This window comes from Cupressus sempervirens, chromosome 8 (genome assembly GCF_028749045.1).
Source record: "Cupressus sempervirens isolate cs-2001-9-10 chromosome 8, ASM2874904v1, whole genome shotgun sequence".
NCBI classification, from domain to species: domain Eukaryota; kingdom Viridiplantae; phylum Streptophyta; class Pinopsida; order Cupressales; family Cupressaceae; genus Cupressus; species Cupressus sempervirens.
Window position 1 is genome coordinate 404,024,503 of NC_143125.1, and position 18,645 is coordinate 404,043,147.

Genomic DNA, 18,645 nt, shown 5'->3' on the forward strand with positions numbered 1-18,645 from the left:
TGCTTTAGATTTGCATGGATTTATCGACTTAGATTGGGGTGGAAGTGTTGAATACAAAAAAAGTACTTGAGGATGCTGTTTCAGTTTAGGAGCAGCTATGATATCTTGGATATGCAGAAAGTAGTCTTCAGTAGCTCAGAGCACCATAGAAGCCGAATACATTGCAACAGCAATGGCCTCTTTAGAAGTAGTCTGGCTAAGGAAGTTACTTGTAGGATTATTTGGGCAAGCCATGAATCTTACGATTATTCATTGTAATAATCAGAGCTCCATCAAGCTTTCAACAAATCTAGTTTTCCATGACAAGTCCAAGCATAGTGAAATTCCTTACCATTATGTAAGAGATATGGTAGACAAGAATTCTCTAAAATTAAAATACAATTGCACTGCAAATCAAATAGCAAACATACGCACCAAACCTTTATCTAGAGTGAAGATAGAACACTTCAGGAGGAGACTTGGTATGGTTGAGTTGTAATCTATTTGTACTCTTTTAATTATTAATAAAATAATTTTATTTTGTCAGGCCATTGATTGTTATGGGCACCACTATTTGTATTCATTATTTAAAGAGGTGACGATCTCTGAAATAATGAACACTTGTATAAAAGACATTATAAGAGGTGACGATCTCTTAGATAATGTGCTAAAACAATAGAGTTGTACTGTAAGATCTAGATGAGTTTAAGATTGTATTGTGATGTAGACATTGCTATGTCTATGAGTCACAATTTGGATAAAGGAAGAATTTTAGTATTCTCCGAGTTTATCTTGTAATCTAGTAGATCTTAAACTCAGGATCATGTTGTGATATAGAAATATCAGGTTCTATGAGTCACAACTTGGATAAATGAAGTAAGTAAATTACTCTTCAAATTTATCCTATAACTTATCACTAGTAGCAGTGATTTGTCATATCACAGATTTAGTAATATGACATTGTATTATGTGTTCTATGATATCACATACTAAGAAGATTTAGGCAGATAGAGTATTAATTCTTGCCTATTCATCTGTATTGATGTTGCTAAATATGATATCTCTGTGTGTGATTATCACGTTAAGAGGGAGTGTTAAGTTTATAACCTAATAATCACCAGGTTTGAAAGTGTAGACCGCACTTGTTCTTCCTATTCTAAGTATCTACGTATGGCTTTATGTATATGCTCCTATCTTCCTCTTCTAGGCAGCGACTTTCCAGATTTATTTAATATTAAACATGAATCTAACACAATGTGTTAGTCATTAATTAATGCTGAATTATCTTACATCGCTGGTTTTCATGAGGAGTCATACAAGCCGACTTAACAAAGAGACATGCCCTTTGAGGGTCACGTCTTCTAGTCTAGATATTTAGAGGGATAGTGATGGAGTTTTGAAGGACACAAACGCAATTCAGTCTGCTCCTCCTAGCATCATTACTCGACGATTAAGTTGCAGAGATACTCCCATTTAATATCAGATCAAAGGTTGATTATTTCTTCTTGCATTGGCATTAGAGAAATTTAGTGTTCACTACAAATAAAGGATAGTTTATAAGTCTGATCAAAGATCATAGAATTAGTAGAAACTTTACAACATTGCGATGATTGGAGATGCATTAGGCACCCTTTCGTCGATTCCAAGGAGAGTATTGATGGTTCGTGATGTTCGATTGTGCTATATGTGCAAAATTGCAGAATTTGGAGATTATGAATTGCGAGCAGCTTATGACAAGTTGTATGACAATGGAGTTTTGAAAGCTGAGAATAAGATTGTTTCCGAGAAAGGGCTTACTTGTGCCCTAGCATTTCGAAAGGTATTCCAAGTTAAATGGTTAAAAATTGTACTAAACTGAGTACATGACATGAAAATATGGTTGGAAGGTGGACCAATAAAGATAAATAAAGTAATTATTCACTGAGTTACTACTTATCCCACCTTGGATAGAGCAAAGAAGATGAGATGTGCCGCGAAGAACGTTTTTGAAGAATAGATGAAGGCCAAGTGGAATGGTCGAGGAATGTCAATGGATGGGATTGAAGATCCGGTTGTTGAGTTTGCTGTGCGTGTAATTGCACACAAACTATATCAGTCAAGCCGATTGAACAATGTTCCTTGTGTTGTAGTAGCCTTAGGTTACAAGATAGGATAGAAAAATCATAGCTATGACCTGGTCGAGCTTTAGCTACAACTGTCAGAAAATCTTGGAGCAATTTGGAAGGCCAAGAACACCTCATGTAAGTTTGGATCATTGTTGGTTTGTATGTTTTTCTATGTATATATTGTGTATAGCAGAGTCAAATGTTTGAAGATCGAATCATAGTCTCAGGGGGAGTGCTATACTTTTTTTATATTTTGGAATTGCTAAGTCATGACAAAGTGTTTTTGCCACTAATGTCAAATGGGGAGATTGCTGATCTCTAAGCCTTGTTGCCTATTAGTGTCCAACACTTAGTCATTTTCTAGGCAGTGTTGGTTGGTCATCATTGTGACCGAGCCATCCAGAGAAGGCTGGGCTACATGGATTTGTATATATTCCACTATATGCCAAGCAAATCAAAGGTTGTCGAGCAACCCAGTAGAGACTGAGCTACTATACATACCGAGTGAAATATATAGAGACTGAGCGATGTGAAGTTAATTTATGCTGAGTGAGTCAGTATAGGTGGAGCCTATAGAAGTTGAGAGACAACATGAATGTTAGTTATGATCGAGTGTCAGACATTCAATTGCCGAGTAAACCAATTTTGACACATTTGTTTGTGATAGCACAAATACTTATGTAAATCATTTTAGGTGACTTCTATGTGACATTTATGGATTGTAGAGATAGCTAAAGAGAAAATTAGACGTTTTGGCAGAAGGCATTAATCTCAAGAAAGACAGATTAACCAACTAGAAATTAGAAGGGTTAAATGACAAAAGAATGAATTTTGCATTGTTGATTTTGATCTAGGACCTTCCATAATTGTCTATTTGAGAAGGGATCTAACCCTAAATCATGATGAGTACGAGAAAGAGTGTGAAGGGATACGAAGGAAGTTTGTGAATGTGCGAAAGAGACTAAGGATAGAGCGAGGAAGGCTAAGTTTGATAGAGAGATCAAACAGAGCAACCTAGAAGTGAAGGACAAAAGAGAGAAAATCAGATAAGGAGATCAGATTTAGACATTGAAGAGAGATCTGTAATAAGCTTCATAGAGCAAATCGAAGGATCAAGTTCTGAGACATTTTTGTATTAGGGCAAATCTCTTAACAGAGTGGTTTTAACAAATCTTGTTAAGTCTCCTATCAAAGTGCTTACTTCATTGTAAGTTTAAATCCTTTAATCAAGGTAGACTTAGCAATCTTGTATTGCTTTTAACTGAGTAGACCCCTCACAGTGTAGATCATTAGAAGTGATCAAATTGTAGCGCTAACAAGGGAACTTTGTTGTTGCAGCAGTAAAGATTTGTGGGTGTCATCCCCACTCTAGTTTTACCTTCACCTTGAAGGGTTTTTGGGTTACTAAAATCTTTGTGTTATGTGTTTCTATTTTCATGGATGATATGCATAGTTAGATTTATTTCAGTTTTATAGTTCATGATTATATGGTATGAGATCTAAGATATGAGATGGATTAGGAGTGAATTCATTTAATCTATTTTTTTAAGAAGCTAAAGTTTTATACATTCTAATTTACCCTACCTCTCAATATCTTGTTTCCCAATAAGACTTCCAACAATAACATGCCAAACTAAACCAAATTTGACTGTAGATGTTGTAGGAGTAAACAACTCGATAAGTAGACAAATCTTGCTTCCCTAAATTGCACAAAGTTAGTTGCTATACACACTATTTGACACATTTGCTTTTGAAATGTGCACCTGAAAGAGATCATGCACATGAGGGTCAAAGTAAAATTATATGTACTCAACACCATGTAGACATCCCAAAACTCCTTTGGGAGCTCTGCCTGAAATTCTGATGCACTAGAAGGATCCCGAAGCTCACTTAACTCACAACCATCGCTGTTATGGAGATAAAAACATACAAAGGTGTCTTTGACATGAGCACTATCTCCATCCTCAGCTGGGCTCACAAGGATGTGTTGTCTCTCCAAGAAATCCATCTTGCAGCCACTAATTCCATATGTTGTTGATGGAAAATACTCATCTCACAAAGGATGGTACAACCTCAAAACCAGTTCATATTGATGCCTAATGAAAACCTCTGTCTAGATTAGAGAGGTAGTGATGTGTACTCCCTATGTAGTCCTGATAAAAGGTTTCCACCTTGGTCAAATGTTGTCTGCCACAGTATTGAATAAAATCTTTGTTAACTGATTCATCATGAACACCTGCAGTGGATTTAACCATGGGAGAACCTGATGCAACATGTAGTTCTCCACTACCTTCCATAGATGCACCCATCCCATTTATATCATTTGCACCTGTAATTGTAATGGACATAGTCACATCCTCACTACAACTATTAACACAACCCATGGATGACTAATCATCACCAGCTACCACTATAGAGAATTACACTGTACCTGTAGTTGGTGAAGACTATACATGACCCAATTCCTTGGTAAACTCCTCTAACTATGGTTTTGATTCCCATAAAGTAAACTGGGCATTCTTTAATGAATCAATAGTTACCTCTAGCTAGTGAGTGAGCTCATCTACCTCATCGTCTTATCCCCCTTAGTGCATCACAACAAGAGCAACACCACTCGAGAAGATAGTCTTTGTCAGCCAATAATTGCAAATAGTTTTGTTTGATTATTCTGATAGGTTCTTGGAGCGTGTGAAACTTTGTGAGGAAAAAACTACCATCATAGTGCTTATTTGTTTCAGCAGCGCTTGAACCATGCGTGGCCAACATTTGGCAAGCAATGTCAAAGTGCTCAATTGTTGTGGCAATTTGATTGTTATTCACCTTTAATTGCACAACCAACTAATCTCTGGAATTCTTGGCATTCATGCAAGCTCTCAAAATCTATATGTGCACTATGAAAGGATGTTGAATTTGCAATGCTCACCTTGTGATCAACATCACGTGTGCTATTTGTTGGTTCGCAAAATTGTAGAGTGAAATCCTACGAGCCTTGCCTGCTCGATGCTGGGATATCAACCGGTTAAGGCCAACTTGACGAATGGACAATGCGGTCCGAGTTCCTTGCACTTTTGGCTCTGCAAAACCAAGGCGGGTGTACCTAATCTTGGACAACAACCTTAAATCCATGATGCTCAAACTAGATTGGTTAAAACGCGAATATAATGAAAGTTTCCCAAAATGGCAAGTGTTATAGAAAACTTCAACCTTGTGATTTATGAGAATAGATATAAGTAAACAATTGCATAAATGTGATAATGTTTTAAATAAAGAATAATTATAAATTAATGCAACAAATGAAAATATTAATTGCTCAAAGGAAAGAAATGAAACAGTTGCCAGCATATGGATTATGAATCATGAGTAAAAGACCAGTTCCCTGTTAGGTGATTCACTTTAAGTTTTTAACAATTCATGCAATTTGTGCTTTTACGTCCTTACACAAGGAGGATGCTGATAAAGGTTGCAGAAAATCTCTCTATGTTTGCTGAGTGTGTTTGTCTGAAAGCTTTTCATCATATCTATTTTATGTACTCCTCAAAATTGACAACAAAATCAATTCTCTTACATTCTGCTGCTTTCTTCCAAACAGATTGAATAGAACTGCATTGTAATAGATACCACCTGCTAAACATTGACAAGAAAGGCACATGCTAATACTATAATCAGAGACTTTAGCTACTCTTGTAGGAAAATTCTTCAGTAGACGTCATTATATAGAAACCAAATGACTCCCATCGATTATTTTATTTTCAGCCTCAATCTCTAGGTTCTATTTATCTATTTAGCTGCCAAAGCTACAATTAGAGAAATAAGACCATTGCTGTAGAAATAAGCCTGATCCAAAGGACACAAATGGAGGCCAAAATTCTAAATTTTGGGCTCCATCTTTTTGGGCTCCATCACTATCATTAGCACACACATAATTAATCGAGGTACTGCTTCTAAGCACCTCAGTAAATGGCTCATTTGATAAGGTGGAAGCTTCTGTTTTGACAATCTCTTCACACCCTTCCACTTCCAATGAAATTGTAAGTTTCTGCAAGTGATGATCTTGGGATCTCTGAATTATTACAATAATAGATAAAGTCGTCTATTATTAGTTAATGGTTATCTCTTGTAAATATCTTAAGCTTTAATTTGCTTTCATTTTTTGCTTTCTCTAGAATAGAATGTTTCTATTCTTTACGATCATTTCCTAAGGAAACATCATCTCATTCTTTTGTATATATTGACCTTTCGGTCTCTGTTAATATCAAACAAGTATTTATCAATTATCTCGTAATATGGTATCAGAGAAAATACATCAAATTTTTTCGAAAAAATTATAATTTCTATTGAAATTATTTGTTAAGATTTTTCGAAATTATTTATGATCTTTCACAAACAACCCGGCTGGGGTTTCTGTTCGAAGAATCACGGTTCGTTTTCTACAAATCGTGGTCGAATGCTCTCTGAAAAATGCGAGTTTTTGGCATCTGATTTTTGAAAACTGCGGGTTTGTTGTGGCGTCTGGTTTTTCTTTGAAAATGTGGCTTTTTATTTGACAAATTGCGGCCTGCAACCCATGGCGTCTTTTTAGTATCTGGCATCTGTTTATACCTTTGCTCGGTAAAAGACTGCGCTTTTTTTCTAGCATATCAATTTCGACCATCGGATATGTGCCTGGTCTTAGCTCGCATTTTTTGGTGCTGTTTGCTGCCTAAAAGGAGTTCGGTTTACCACATATCCTCATTCTCTCCGCTGTCAAATCCCTAATGCTTGTATTCTGATCAAAATCAGCTAGTTTTTTGGATTGAAAACACCATTTCTTGCCATTTTGACCTCCATGGCTGCCGACTGGATTTTCTGCTTGAAACCCTAATTTTTGGGGTCGGAATTTTTTTTTGATTGCAAATTCTTGGTTTTTTGAGAGCTCAATTGGGTTGTCCGTTTTTTTGGGTGCCTCATTTTTCGTGCCTCGATTTTCAAGCTAGCAGATCTAGAAATTGATAATAGATTCCTTTTGGGTTTTTCGAGCTCTCTTTTGGTTCTTTTGGATGTTTTCTTCGAGGAACGTGCCTTCACAGATTATCACATTTTTTATTGAAATACGTGCCATGGCATCTTTGACAAATATTCTGCTCGAGCATTATTCCAAATTCAATGGTCTCAATTATGGAACTTGGAAGTAGCGTATTATCACAATTTTTGAATATCGGAACACCGATCAACTTGTTTTGGGTGTTACGAAGCGTTTGACTTCTCCGGGTCCTGATCAAGATACATGGGATCTGAATAATCGAGAGGCAGTGATGCTTCTCAAATTATTCGTGGCTGATGATCAACTTTCTCAGATTCTATTCGGCAAGACAGTTGCCGAAATCTAGACACATCTCAAAGGTCTTCATGAGACTTCTGACAAGAGCAAAGCTTTCTTTCTGAAAAACACTCTGTTTTCTATTGTCATGGATGAGCGCACCTCGCTCCAGGCACACTTGAATTGGATTCAGGAAATCTGTGATCAGCTACTTGCCATCGGTCGCAAGATGGAGGAAGAGGATATTGTGGTTATCACTCTTCGGAGTTTACCAAAATCTTATGAGCATTTTATCGAGACTGTCAACATCACATCTATTGGTGTTGATTTGAAGTTCACTGATCTCTGCACCCTGCTGCTTCAGCAAGATCGATGGAAACAACAGTTCGGTAGCAGCTCCAGTTCCACCTCCACTGAGCAAGCCTTTGCTGCGAAATCCTTTCAGAAGGACAAGGGTGAGTTTCAGCAACAATTTCAGCAGAAGTCTTCCGCTCCAGAAAGAACATTCAATGCAACTATTGCCACAAGTTTGGTCACATGAAGGTTGAATGTTGGAAACGCTTAGCTGCACAGTCTAAGCAATTAGGTTAGCAGCCCAAAGCGAATAGTGCAAAGCACACTGAGCAGGCGAAATCTGCCTTCTACACCTTCATGGCTAAAAGACCTGCAGATCATGTGAAGTTGTTTGCCTAGTACATTGATTCAGGTGCCTCTCGTCATTTCACTCACCTCAGAGATTGGTTTACTGACTTTTAGCCTTATTTAGATTCTGTTATTTTTGGTGGCAGAGAATAGTACACCGTTGTAGGTAAAGGCAACATTTAGATTCAGTCTGCTGGAAGGAATCTCATATTCCTTGATGTGTACTATGTTCCAGGGATGGAACTAAGTCTACTCTCAGTTAGTCAGTTGCTGCGACATTCTCCACACTTGGCAGTCACCTTCAGTTCACATTAGTTCACCATCACTGCTCAAGCGACTAAGTCTACTGTTGCAGTGGGTCTCGAGGATCATGGTCTTTTCAAACTTTCTGACTCTGGTGATTCTCAAGACTTACCTATGGCTGCTCGGTGATCTTCTGTCAACACACTTTGGCATCAACAATATGGGCACTTAAATGTGCATTATCTCTCATAGCTCGCTCGGGATGAGCTTGTTCTTAGATTGCCAGAGGTTCAGACTCAATAGCTTGGAGTTTGTGACGCATGCCAGGCTGGGAAGCAACATTGCACACCTTTCACCAATGGCGATTCTTGGCGAGCTTCTCAGGTGACCTTGGTAAAAATGATGAATGAAGCAACATCTAATATTCCTGTAGCTCCAGTTATTCCAGTGATACTTGTACAGACACCTCCAACTTCTCCTGCAGAATCACCTCGCTTTGTAGATGCTTCACCTGACTTTGATCTAGCTTCTTCTGATGAGGATCCTGTTGATCAAACATCTCCTAGTACTACTGTTGGTCATTCTCCTATCCGGCCTAAGTGGTGGGCTAAGACACTTGTTGATCTTCGTGATGATGAGCTCATTGATGGGAGAACTGCTCGGAAAAAGAGCAAAACTATAGATTCTGTTAACTTTGATCATATGGCCAACATTCACAGTGTGGTTGAACCTCAAACGTATTCCGAGGCTAAAGGAATTCCAGAGTGGGAACAAGCCATGACATCTGAACACTAGAGCTTGCTAAAGAACAACAGTTGGGTCCTTTCTAATCTTCCACCAAGGAATAAACCCATTGGCTGGAAATGGGTCTACAAAATCAAATACAAATTAGATGGTACTTTGGATAAGTTCAAAGCTTGTTTAGTGACGAAGGGCTTTTCTCAACGTCAAGGCATTGATTATGAGGAGACCTTTACTCCTGCAAAGATGAGCACCATCAGATTAGTTATAGCCATGGCAGCATAGTTTGGTTGGAAGGTCCATCAGATGGACGTAAGAGTGCTTTCCTGAATGGTGATCTCCATGAAGAGGTCTACATGACACAGCCTCCTGGTTTCAAGGTTGCTGGTTACCATCAGGTTCTCAGATTGGTAAAAGCTCTCTATGGCTTGAAGTAGATATGGTACATTAAGATTGATAAGTACCTCAGTGATCAAGGCTTCAAGAGGAGTTCTTCAGACTCAAATTTGTATATTAAGACTATTGACAGTGACATCATCCTTCTTGTTATCTATGTGGATGATCTGAACATCATTGGTAGTTCGACATCTTTGATTCAGGGAATCAAACGAAATTTGTGCTAGTCTTTTGATATGACTGACCTTGGGTTCATGCATTATTGCTTAGGTGGTGAAGTTTGGCAACAGTCTTCTGGTATATTTATCTCTCGGTCCAAATATGCTAGGGCCCTGTTAGATAAATTCCGAATGCAGGGTTGCAAACCTGCATCTACACCTATGGAGAAAGGTCTTGAGTTATTAGCAAAGTATGATTCTCCTTGCGTCCATGATACTACATACAGGCAACTAGTAGGCAGCCTCATCTACCTCTCTGCTACTAGGCCTGATATCAGCTTCGCAATTAGCTATATTTCATGCTTTATGACAGCTCCTAAGGCTGATCATTGGATGGTAGCAAAGCGTGTGCTTCATTATGTGAAGGGCACTTCAAATGATGGACTTCTGTACTCTTGAAGTTCTAATCCTAAACTTAGTGGGTTCACATAGTTAGATTGGACAGGCTCTGTTGATGATAAAAAGTCCACATTTGGATATGTGTTCAGTTTGGGATCCGGTGCAGTCACATGGACCAGCAAGAAGCAGCAGGTAGTTTCTCTCTCTTCTATAGAGGCTGAATACAAAGGGACTGTTAAGGCAGGATGTGAAGCTGTTTGGCTTCGTCGGATGCTTGGGGATATGCAAATGTCACCAGCAGGACCAACTACTTTGTTTGTTGATAACGAAGGCGTTATCTAGTCAGCAAGGAATCCAGTCTTCCATGAACGAACCAAGCATGTGGATGTTCATTGTCATTACATATGAGAGCTGGTTGAAGACGAGACTATAGATTTGTAGTATGTTCCTACCACAGGTCAGACTGTAGACATTCTCACCAAGCCTCTTGGTCTTGATAAGTTTGTCAAATTCAGAGGATAGCTTGGCATGTTAGATTAACGATTAAGGGAGGGTATCACAATAATAGATGAAGTCGTCTATTATTAGTTAATTGTTATCTCTTGTAAATATCTTAAGCTTTAGTTTGCTTTCATTTTTTGCTTTGCTTTCTCTATAATAAAATGTTTCTATTCTTTATGATCGTTTCCTAAGGAAACATCGTCTCATTCTTTTGTATATATTGACCTTTCGGTCTCTGTTAGTATCATGCAAGTATTTACCAATTACCTCATAATATGAATTGTCTGAAACATTTTCCCAGGTCTGATTTAAAAAATCAGATTTGTTGTGATTTACATCTGCATCACATATCTCATTTCTTACACCCAAAACTTGAGTGTCCTCATGTGGAAACAAACTAGAAGCCTGTTCTTAAAGTGAAACAACTGCTATCTCATGATAATGCAAAGAGTTTAGACTTCTGTTGCACAAAACTGAGTTTTTGTTGTTATCCTCAAATCCCTCTGCATATTTGAAGAACTCCTCCTAGATTTCACGCATAAGTTGTTTGTAAAGCCAAACTGATTCAATGGGTTTCTCTTAAGGAGTGTCAAATAAAGCTTGCTCTATCTTTTCCCTATACTTCAAATATATTTCACTGTATCAGATACTTCTGAATTGAAGCAAACCGAGTAATCCAAGAAACCATCTTAACCATCTAATTGTTTAAGTTTATCTAACATGATCTAGTATTCGTTAAAAATTATATCAGTTTCCAATTCAATTTCTTCTCTACTTTTCCCATGACTGAAACAAGCAAGAGTGCTGGTCACTCAAATAACAACAATAGGACTGTTTTTTTTTCTCTGATCCCCAACAGGATGGTAGGAAACCACTCTGATATCGCTGTAATAAACCCTACAGGTTATTCAACCGCCAACTTGCAAATGTTTGTGTTTCTGAATGTTTGGTTTTGATTTGCAATTTTAAAATAATAAATAAACCTTTTGCTATGCAAGATATAATAACATTGCAAATATGAAATATTCTGGGAATGAACTAGAGCTGAAATGATTTCTTATCGAGCATAACATATCAATATTTACAATGCTTTTCATTAACTATTCATATCTGGAGGTCCTCAAGCTCTAATTTTGAAATCTGGAAATGTATGGCAGCAATAATCCTGTCGATAACAACTAATAACAAATATTCAATGCTGGTAATAATTGCAATGGCTGCCACAATCAATTCTGGAAATACCCTTTAAAAATCTGCACTTAACGTCTTGTATCTTTCAATTTGCCAATAATAATCTCGAAACCCTTAAATAAACTTCACAAATTTGCTCATAAATGTTTGAAACCTGATTAATAATGGCTGCCAATGATAACCCATAGGTCTGCAATGAATAAGCACCAAATATATGCACAAACCCTTGATATTTCTTCACCAATAAACCCAATCATGGCCTCTACATAAAGCCATTGCCATTTGTAAAATTCACTAGATATTACACCAATTCAAAGTGCTGAAAACTATGAAGAATTCCCAATTCTCCAAGCTGAAACTTCTGAAATCCTTGTCTCCAAATTCTCTTCACAAAAATAAAAATGCATAAGCAACATATTGAAAAAGAACTCATGTGAGTCTTTTATAATTTTTGTGGGAGAGCTCACACACTGTTCCAGCCAATGTGGGATAAATAGATATACTTTTTCCTTTTAGTAATTAATTTACTCCAATACTTTAATTAACACCTTAGCTTAAGCTTTCTAGAATTAACTGAATAAATAGCCCCTTCCAATGATTACTCAATCCTCAAGTTAAGTGAAATTATAACTTTATATTAAGCCATTAATGTTTTAATAATAATTTGACCACTAAAATAATCGTAACTCCTAAAATACTTATCCTTTTAATACATTGTTTGAAATAAAAGTCACACCTATTATTTTTCCACGTGAAATACACTTTCCAAAAATAGAAAGGGCTCTCTCAATCAGTACTAGACTAGCCATAAATGGTAAATAGATGGAACTAATCCCAAACAAAGTCCAATCTGAGTGAAACAAATATCAAATTGAAACATATTGAATTGCGAAGAAGACAGGACCCTCCCATAATTGAGCCTCTGCCTTAGAATCTCTATCCACAATAATCAGCTTACGGGGGACACAATAATAGGCTAACAATTTGTCCTCTAACATTGGCTAAAAAAGGAGACATACAGAGAAAGTGCAAGAGCAAGAGAAAGAGAATTAACAAAGAAAGAAACAAGAAGAATAATAACAATAAGAAGAAAGACAAAAAGTAATGAAGAAGATGAACAAGAAAAACTTAGCATTGAGGGCAATGCTTTTGTAAAGAGGGGGGAATGTTATGCCCCAAACCTTATAGGGTGTATTGTGTTACGACTAGTTGGCTTGTGGCTACGTAAGTCTTGAATAAGTTACATAGTTATTATTATAGTCATATATACGTATTTAAGTCATTGTATCAGTTGTATTCAAGTTTCTAAGTTGGCCTAGTTTGGATTATTTATTATCATAATGTAGAGTATTGAGCTATAATTGAAGACTATTGGAGGTATCCCCCTCAACTGAATTACTTGGTTGACCCGTCGAAGTGGCATATTATTATCAAATATTTGCAGCATATATCCTATTAAATTATTCTTGAGCAAGTTATTTCATTACATTTTATGGAAGGGGATACTTCAACATCATATCTTAGTCAAACTCAATTTATGAACCTAAGCAAGCTTAATAAAACTGTAGGAAAAAAGTAATCACAAGGGAAAAATAAATAAGCCACTAGGAAACTAAAGCCTACTCTATCACAAGGGAAAAATAAATAAGCCACTAGGAAACTAAAGCCTACTCTAACACTGCCTAAGTGCACCTTATATAAGTGAAAAGATGACAGGATCCAATAGATGGGGCAATGCTATTTACGTAGTGAAATCCCCCTGGAGAGAGAGAGAGAGGGAGAGAGAGCCACCAACCACACCTCGAGAGAAGATCTCAAATGAACATGCTCTCTAATGAAGAGTTTGCATAAGATGTTTGCGATCTGCTCAGATGTGGGACAGTATTGAAGATCAATGATTTATTTATGAATCAACTCCCTACTGTAGTGCATGTGGATCACAACATGCTTGGTCCTTTGATGGTGGATTGGATTTTGTGAGATGTGAATTGCACTTTGATTATCACAACAAATGATTGTAGGCTTCTAGAATGGAATGCCTAACGAAGTTAGAATATCATGAAGCCAAATAGCCTTAGTAGAAAAGTTAACTACTCCTTGTTACTTAGGCTTTGCCGATGGAAGAGCAATAGAAAATCGCTTCTAGTTCAACCAACCAATTCTTTAGGAACCAAGGGAGAAGCAGTATCCTGAAATAGACTTGCAATTTTGAGAATTACCTGTCCAATTTTGAATTGTATATCTCGCCAAATCAACATTCCCACCCGCTACATAGTAAATCCCATAACTATGAGTGCCTTAAATGTAGTGACGATTCCACATAATTGTTTTCAGATGTATCTCATGTGGCTCCTGCGTGGATTGAGTGAGACCATGCTTACTGCATATGAAATGTTAGGTCTTGGGTGAGTCAAGTCTGTGAGAATGCCAACAAGTTGTTGATACAAAGTGCCATCAACCAGGGTTAAAGAAGAATTTTGCCTCATGTTTGACCCTAGACAAAAAATGGAGTTGGTCTAGGCTTACAATCATCCATGCAAAATCTGGAGAGTATATCATGTGGATACTTGGGCTGTGCCAAAAAGATACGTCAGGAAGACTGTGATCTCAATCCCCAAGAAGTAATGCAAGAGGCCTAAGTCAAACATCAAGAACCTATCATGAAGGGCAGTTTTCATTCCCCAAATGGTTGATGAATGACTCCCGATGATGCAAAAATTATCAACATAGAGAACCAAGATAGTGTTATTATCGTCTTGCTGCAAAGTATAGATTGCTTGTTCAGTTTGGCATCTTGTGAAACCCAATGGTTAGAAGGAAGGAGTCCATCTTGGCATAACAAGTGCAAGGTGTCTATTTGATGCTATAGAGAGTCTTTTAGAGATGACAAACAAGTGAAGGATCCTGTACAAACCCTTGTGTCCGCTCTGTGTATATCTCCTCCTGAAGATAACAATGGAGGACTCTCTTGGTAAATTCGTTTTGCCTTAGATTCAACTTTTTCGGAACATAGACAAATTTACAGTCAAAACTGTCCCCTTTGGCTTCCTGGATGCAATGCTGGGGTCATTTTTGGTAAAAAATGTTCTAGAAAAAAATTGTTTGTCAAGTATGATTTTCAAACCTTTTTTGCTATTATGTTATATGGTGTCCAAATTGAGTGAACCAAACGGTATTTGGATTTCTCAAACCTCCTGGATGCAATGGAATAGTAAAGGGGCTTCCATTATAACTAGAATAGCTGCAACCACCAGATCACTCTAATGACATTTGCACATATGAGATCAAAAGATCTTGCAGATCCTTTCAGATTATCAAGTTTACATGGAAATGCACGAGTAGAGCATTTGGAACTTCACAAGATTATACAACGAACACCAATCTTTTAATAGGAATCCAAGAACCCAAAACTCTCAAAACCAAAGCTCTGATACCATTTTAGAATTCTGAAACGGCTGCATAACTGAGCGCTTTCTACGTATAAGAAAATCAATAGAACTATAAAAGAAACAAAGCAATTACTGATGTGTGATTCCAAGAGATGTACAAATGTCGAGATGAGAAGATTGCATCAGGAGTTCAAAGAGATGCTTCAGAGGAATGAATGCATGAATCAATGTACATGAATGCCCACCCATGCAAGAGCTTCCAAAATGTATGCAAAGGAATGGAAATACAAGCTAGGTAGCGAGTTAATAGAGAACTAAGGGAAGGACGGTGGTGGCAAATCCTGCAAATTGGATGAGACCAGTAAGTATTTAAAAAATAGAAAAAGCTCCACCCTTTAAGGAATGTTCCATGGACATCACCTTTTATGGAAGGGGATACCTCAACATCATATCTTAGTCAGATTCATTCTATGAATCTAAGCAAGCTAAATAAAAGTGTGGGAAAAACCTAGGACTAAGGGAAATATAAATAACTCACTAGGAAAATTAAAAAACTACACGAATATTGCTTTATGTGCGATTCTTGACATGGACCTGGCCACTTGAAGAAAGTTCATTGCAAGAAACCATAATTTGACCATAAATTTTAAAGGAATACTTTGATGGGGATGGCTTTCAAAATGAATCATGTTTGGAATTCCAATCAGGTGACCACCAATGGTTCCCAAGGAATGGTGGTGAATGGAAATACAAGGTTTCAGGTCCTGGAGGAAGGGATGATGGAGAACCCTTTATTCTTTAGGCTGAGAAACATATCCTGACAAAGAATGACATTACATATATATATATATATATATATATATATCCACTCACATATTATATAACACCCACACACACTACAAGGTTATAACTGAGGTGGCAGCCAAGTGTCTCTTGGTCATACAATCTCCTAGCAAACTTTTCTCATCAAGTTGAGGACCAAGGCATCAGATGCATTAGCAAATGGTTCTCACTCTTACCACCGCATATTTAAGTCAATCCATTTTTCCAATATCCTCAGTATGAGCCAAGGTAATGAACTGCATAAGGAACTCAGGAATTCTTTCAGTGCTACTCCATCAGGATTGTTTTGCCACAGCTACACAATTGGAGGCATTGTTTGTTACTACTTGGAAAATGTTTTTCATGCTTAAATTAATTGCAACGTCAAGCTATAAATAATCCAGTCTTCATTTTCTCTGAAGCAAAATTTTGTCGAGGAAAAGGATTTAAGGATCTATGCAGTTTCTTCCATCTGTCTAAATATAGGGAATCATGGTGCAGCCTGATCTTCTCCATGTAGCTTATTGTTGATTGATCAATATGCCTGTATCTGTTACCTTCTCTTGCAGCATCAGCTGTGAAATGTTCTGACAAGTTTGGAGCTTTTGATGCTAGACTAGCCGAAAAGGCAGTTTTACAGGTCAAAGAGGACCCTAAAAAGGAATTAATACATCCATTAACGTGTTGAAAGTAGCACCAATGCAGCATTCCACATTGAATGAGATATTAGAAAAGAACAACAAATAAGCAACTGCACTTCTTGCTTAAATCAGCACTTTAAATTGAGGATTGAGACTTTAGGGTAGATCAGGATCCAACATATACTCCTAAATGGACCAAACCTTTGCCATTACTCTTAAAGCCACTAGAAGAATTCAAAAGATAAATTGTACAAGGGTATGCAGTGGAGGAAGAAGTACTGTTCCCTTATCGTTTTCTGCCTCGTAGAATGCTCATTTCCATCAAAATATGTAGCAAAACTTTCATCTCCATCCAAATGTTCAGTTTGATAGCTTTGCAAAGGCAATGCCTCGTCCAGGTATTCTTGAATTTTAAGGCTGTGGTAAACAAATTCTGCACGAAGAAAATTAATCATTACTTCAAATACAAAAATCTCAATTGAAATTGTTGTTTCTGAATACAAGAATCTACACACACATACTGCCAAAGATATGAATAGCGAATATGGAGTATTCAACTGTCAAATTTGCAACTGTCTTCTTATTAATTCATAAAAGAATACATTGCTCTAGCTTGCAACTTTAAATGAGTAAAATCACATTACAACCCTGCCTTCATTTTACAGATGAAAGTGATTAGGAACTGGAAGTGTACCCTGCCTTCCATGAGTTGAACTGCCCAAAACCCAAAGTTTCCTAACATGTGTACTTTATCTGAAAATAGAATTATAGCTACCTAGCTATATCTGAAGAGCAAACTGCTGAGTAAAATCACATTACAACCCTGCCTACATTTTACAGATGAAGGTGACGAGGAACTGGAAGTATACCCTACCTTGCATGAGTTGAACTGCCCAAAACCCAAAGTTTCCTAACATGTGTACTTTATCTGAAAATAGAATTATAGCTACCTAGCTATATCTGAAGAGCAAACTGCTACATACTAAATGGCAAAAGGAAAAGTTTAAACTATGACTTTAAAATCAGAGATAGCACACATACATGAAGACTTGTAGAACTATATCAGAAGGTGTGCTGGAGGCATGCATACAAGCTTATAAATCTAGAACAGGACATGTGCTGGAGGGATGCATGCATATTTAGACTTCTAATTCTGAAAACATTGTAATTCTGGAAGAGGAGGAGGCCAGTGTATGTATGCTATAGGCATGCACAACATAACTGGGAATTCTTCTTCGCATGCATGTACCCCTGTATTTTCCTTTTCGATAGTTATCTTTCCTGTGCACTGGTCTGTATCTGCTGCCATCATTGCTGCTGAAGTGTGCTTCCTATGAGAAAAATGGACACATAAGCCAGTTAAAATCTCTAGTAGGTGTGTATCCGAGGTTGTTATTGACACACTAGAAGTAAGGAAATTATCAGATTCACTCCATGGGCTCTGCGGATGCTTCACGCATTTGTGCACTTGCATGTGAGCATTTGGATGAGATGCAACTCAACTATAAGCCAATGCTCATTTCAGAATTGTGATTGAGGAATTTGTAAGGAAGTATTTTGTTAGAAGAGATTAAAGGGATTGCCAACTGGATGAGATTGACATGGCATGATGATTCCATGCATATTCTGTTCAAGTAATGATACAATGTTTCATGCTAAATAGGATGATTTTATCCCTCACCACGCTTAAGTTCCTTTTCCTGATGACAAGCTGAGTACTGTTAATGTTAATTGTAATATTGGAAATAATATTCATACGGTTGAATTTCCAGAAGCAGTTATGGTAATATAGCAGCTTTGTTCAAACTGTAATTTGACGTATTTAGTAATAGACAATGACAGAGGAATCTTTAAACTTTTTGGATATAGAAAATGATAACAAATCTCTATTTTTCTAATGCTTTCAACTCATAAGGAGAGGATCAGATAAAATGTTCCATTTGATGCTTCTGGTGCATGTGTAGTTGGCAAAGCTGCATTGATTCAAAGGAACTGGACTTTCGCAGAACAATGAATTAATGCGATGATTTCAGCATTTCTTGAAATAGATATGAATGAAGAAAAAAATACAGAACATAGTTGTGGCACCAAGATTTGTGTTTTGACAATAGATAATATTGATCGATTACATATGTAAATTCA

General features: G+C 37.2%; 1 protein-coding gene across 2 annotated transcripts in view; it reads left to right on the forward strand.

The window, feature by feature from the left end:
- LOC149542995 (RING/FYVE/PHD zinc finger superfamily protein) overlaps positions 1-18,645 on the forward strand; it is a 257,051-nt gene that overhangs the window by 75,338 nt on the left and 163,068 nt on the right. The window lies entirely within an intron of this gene.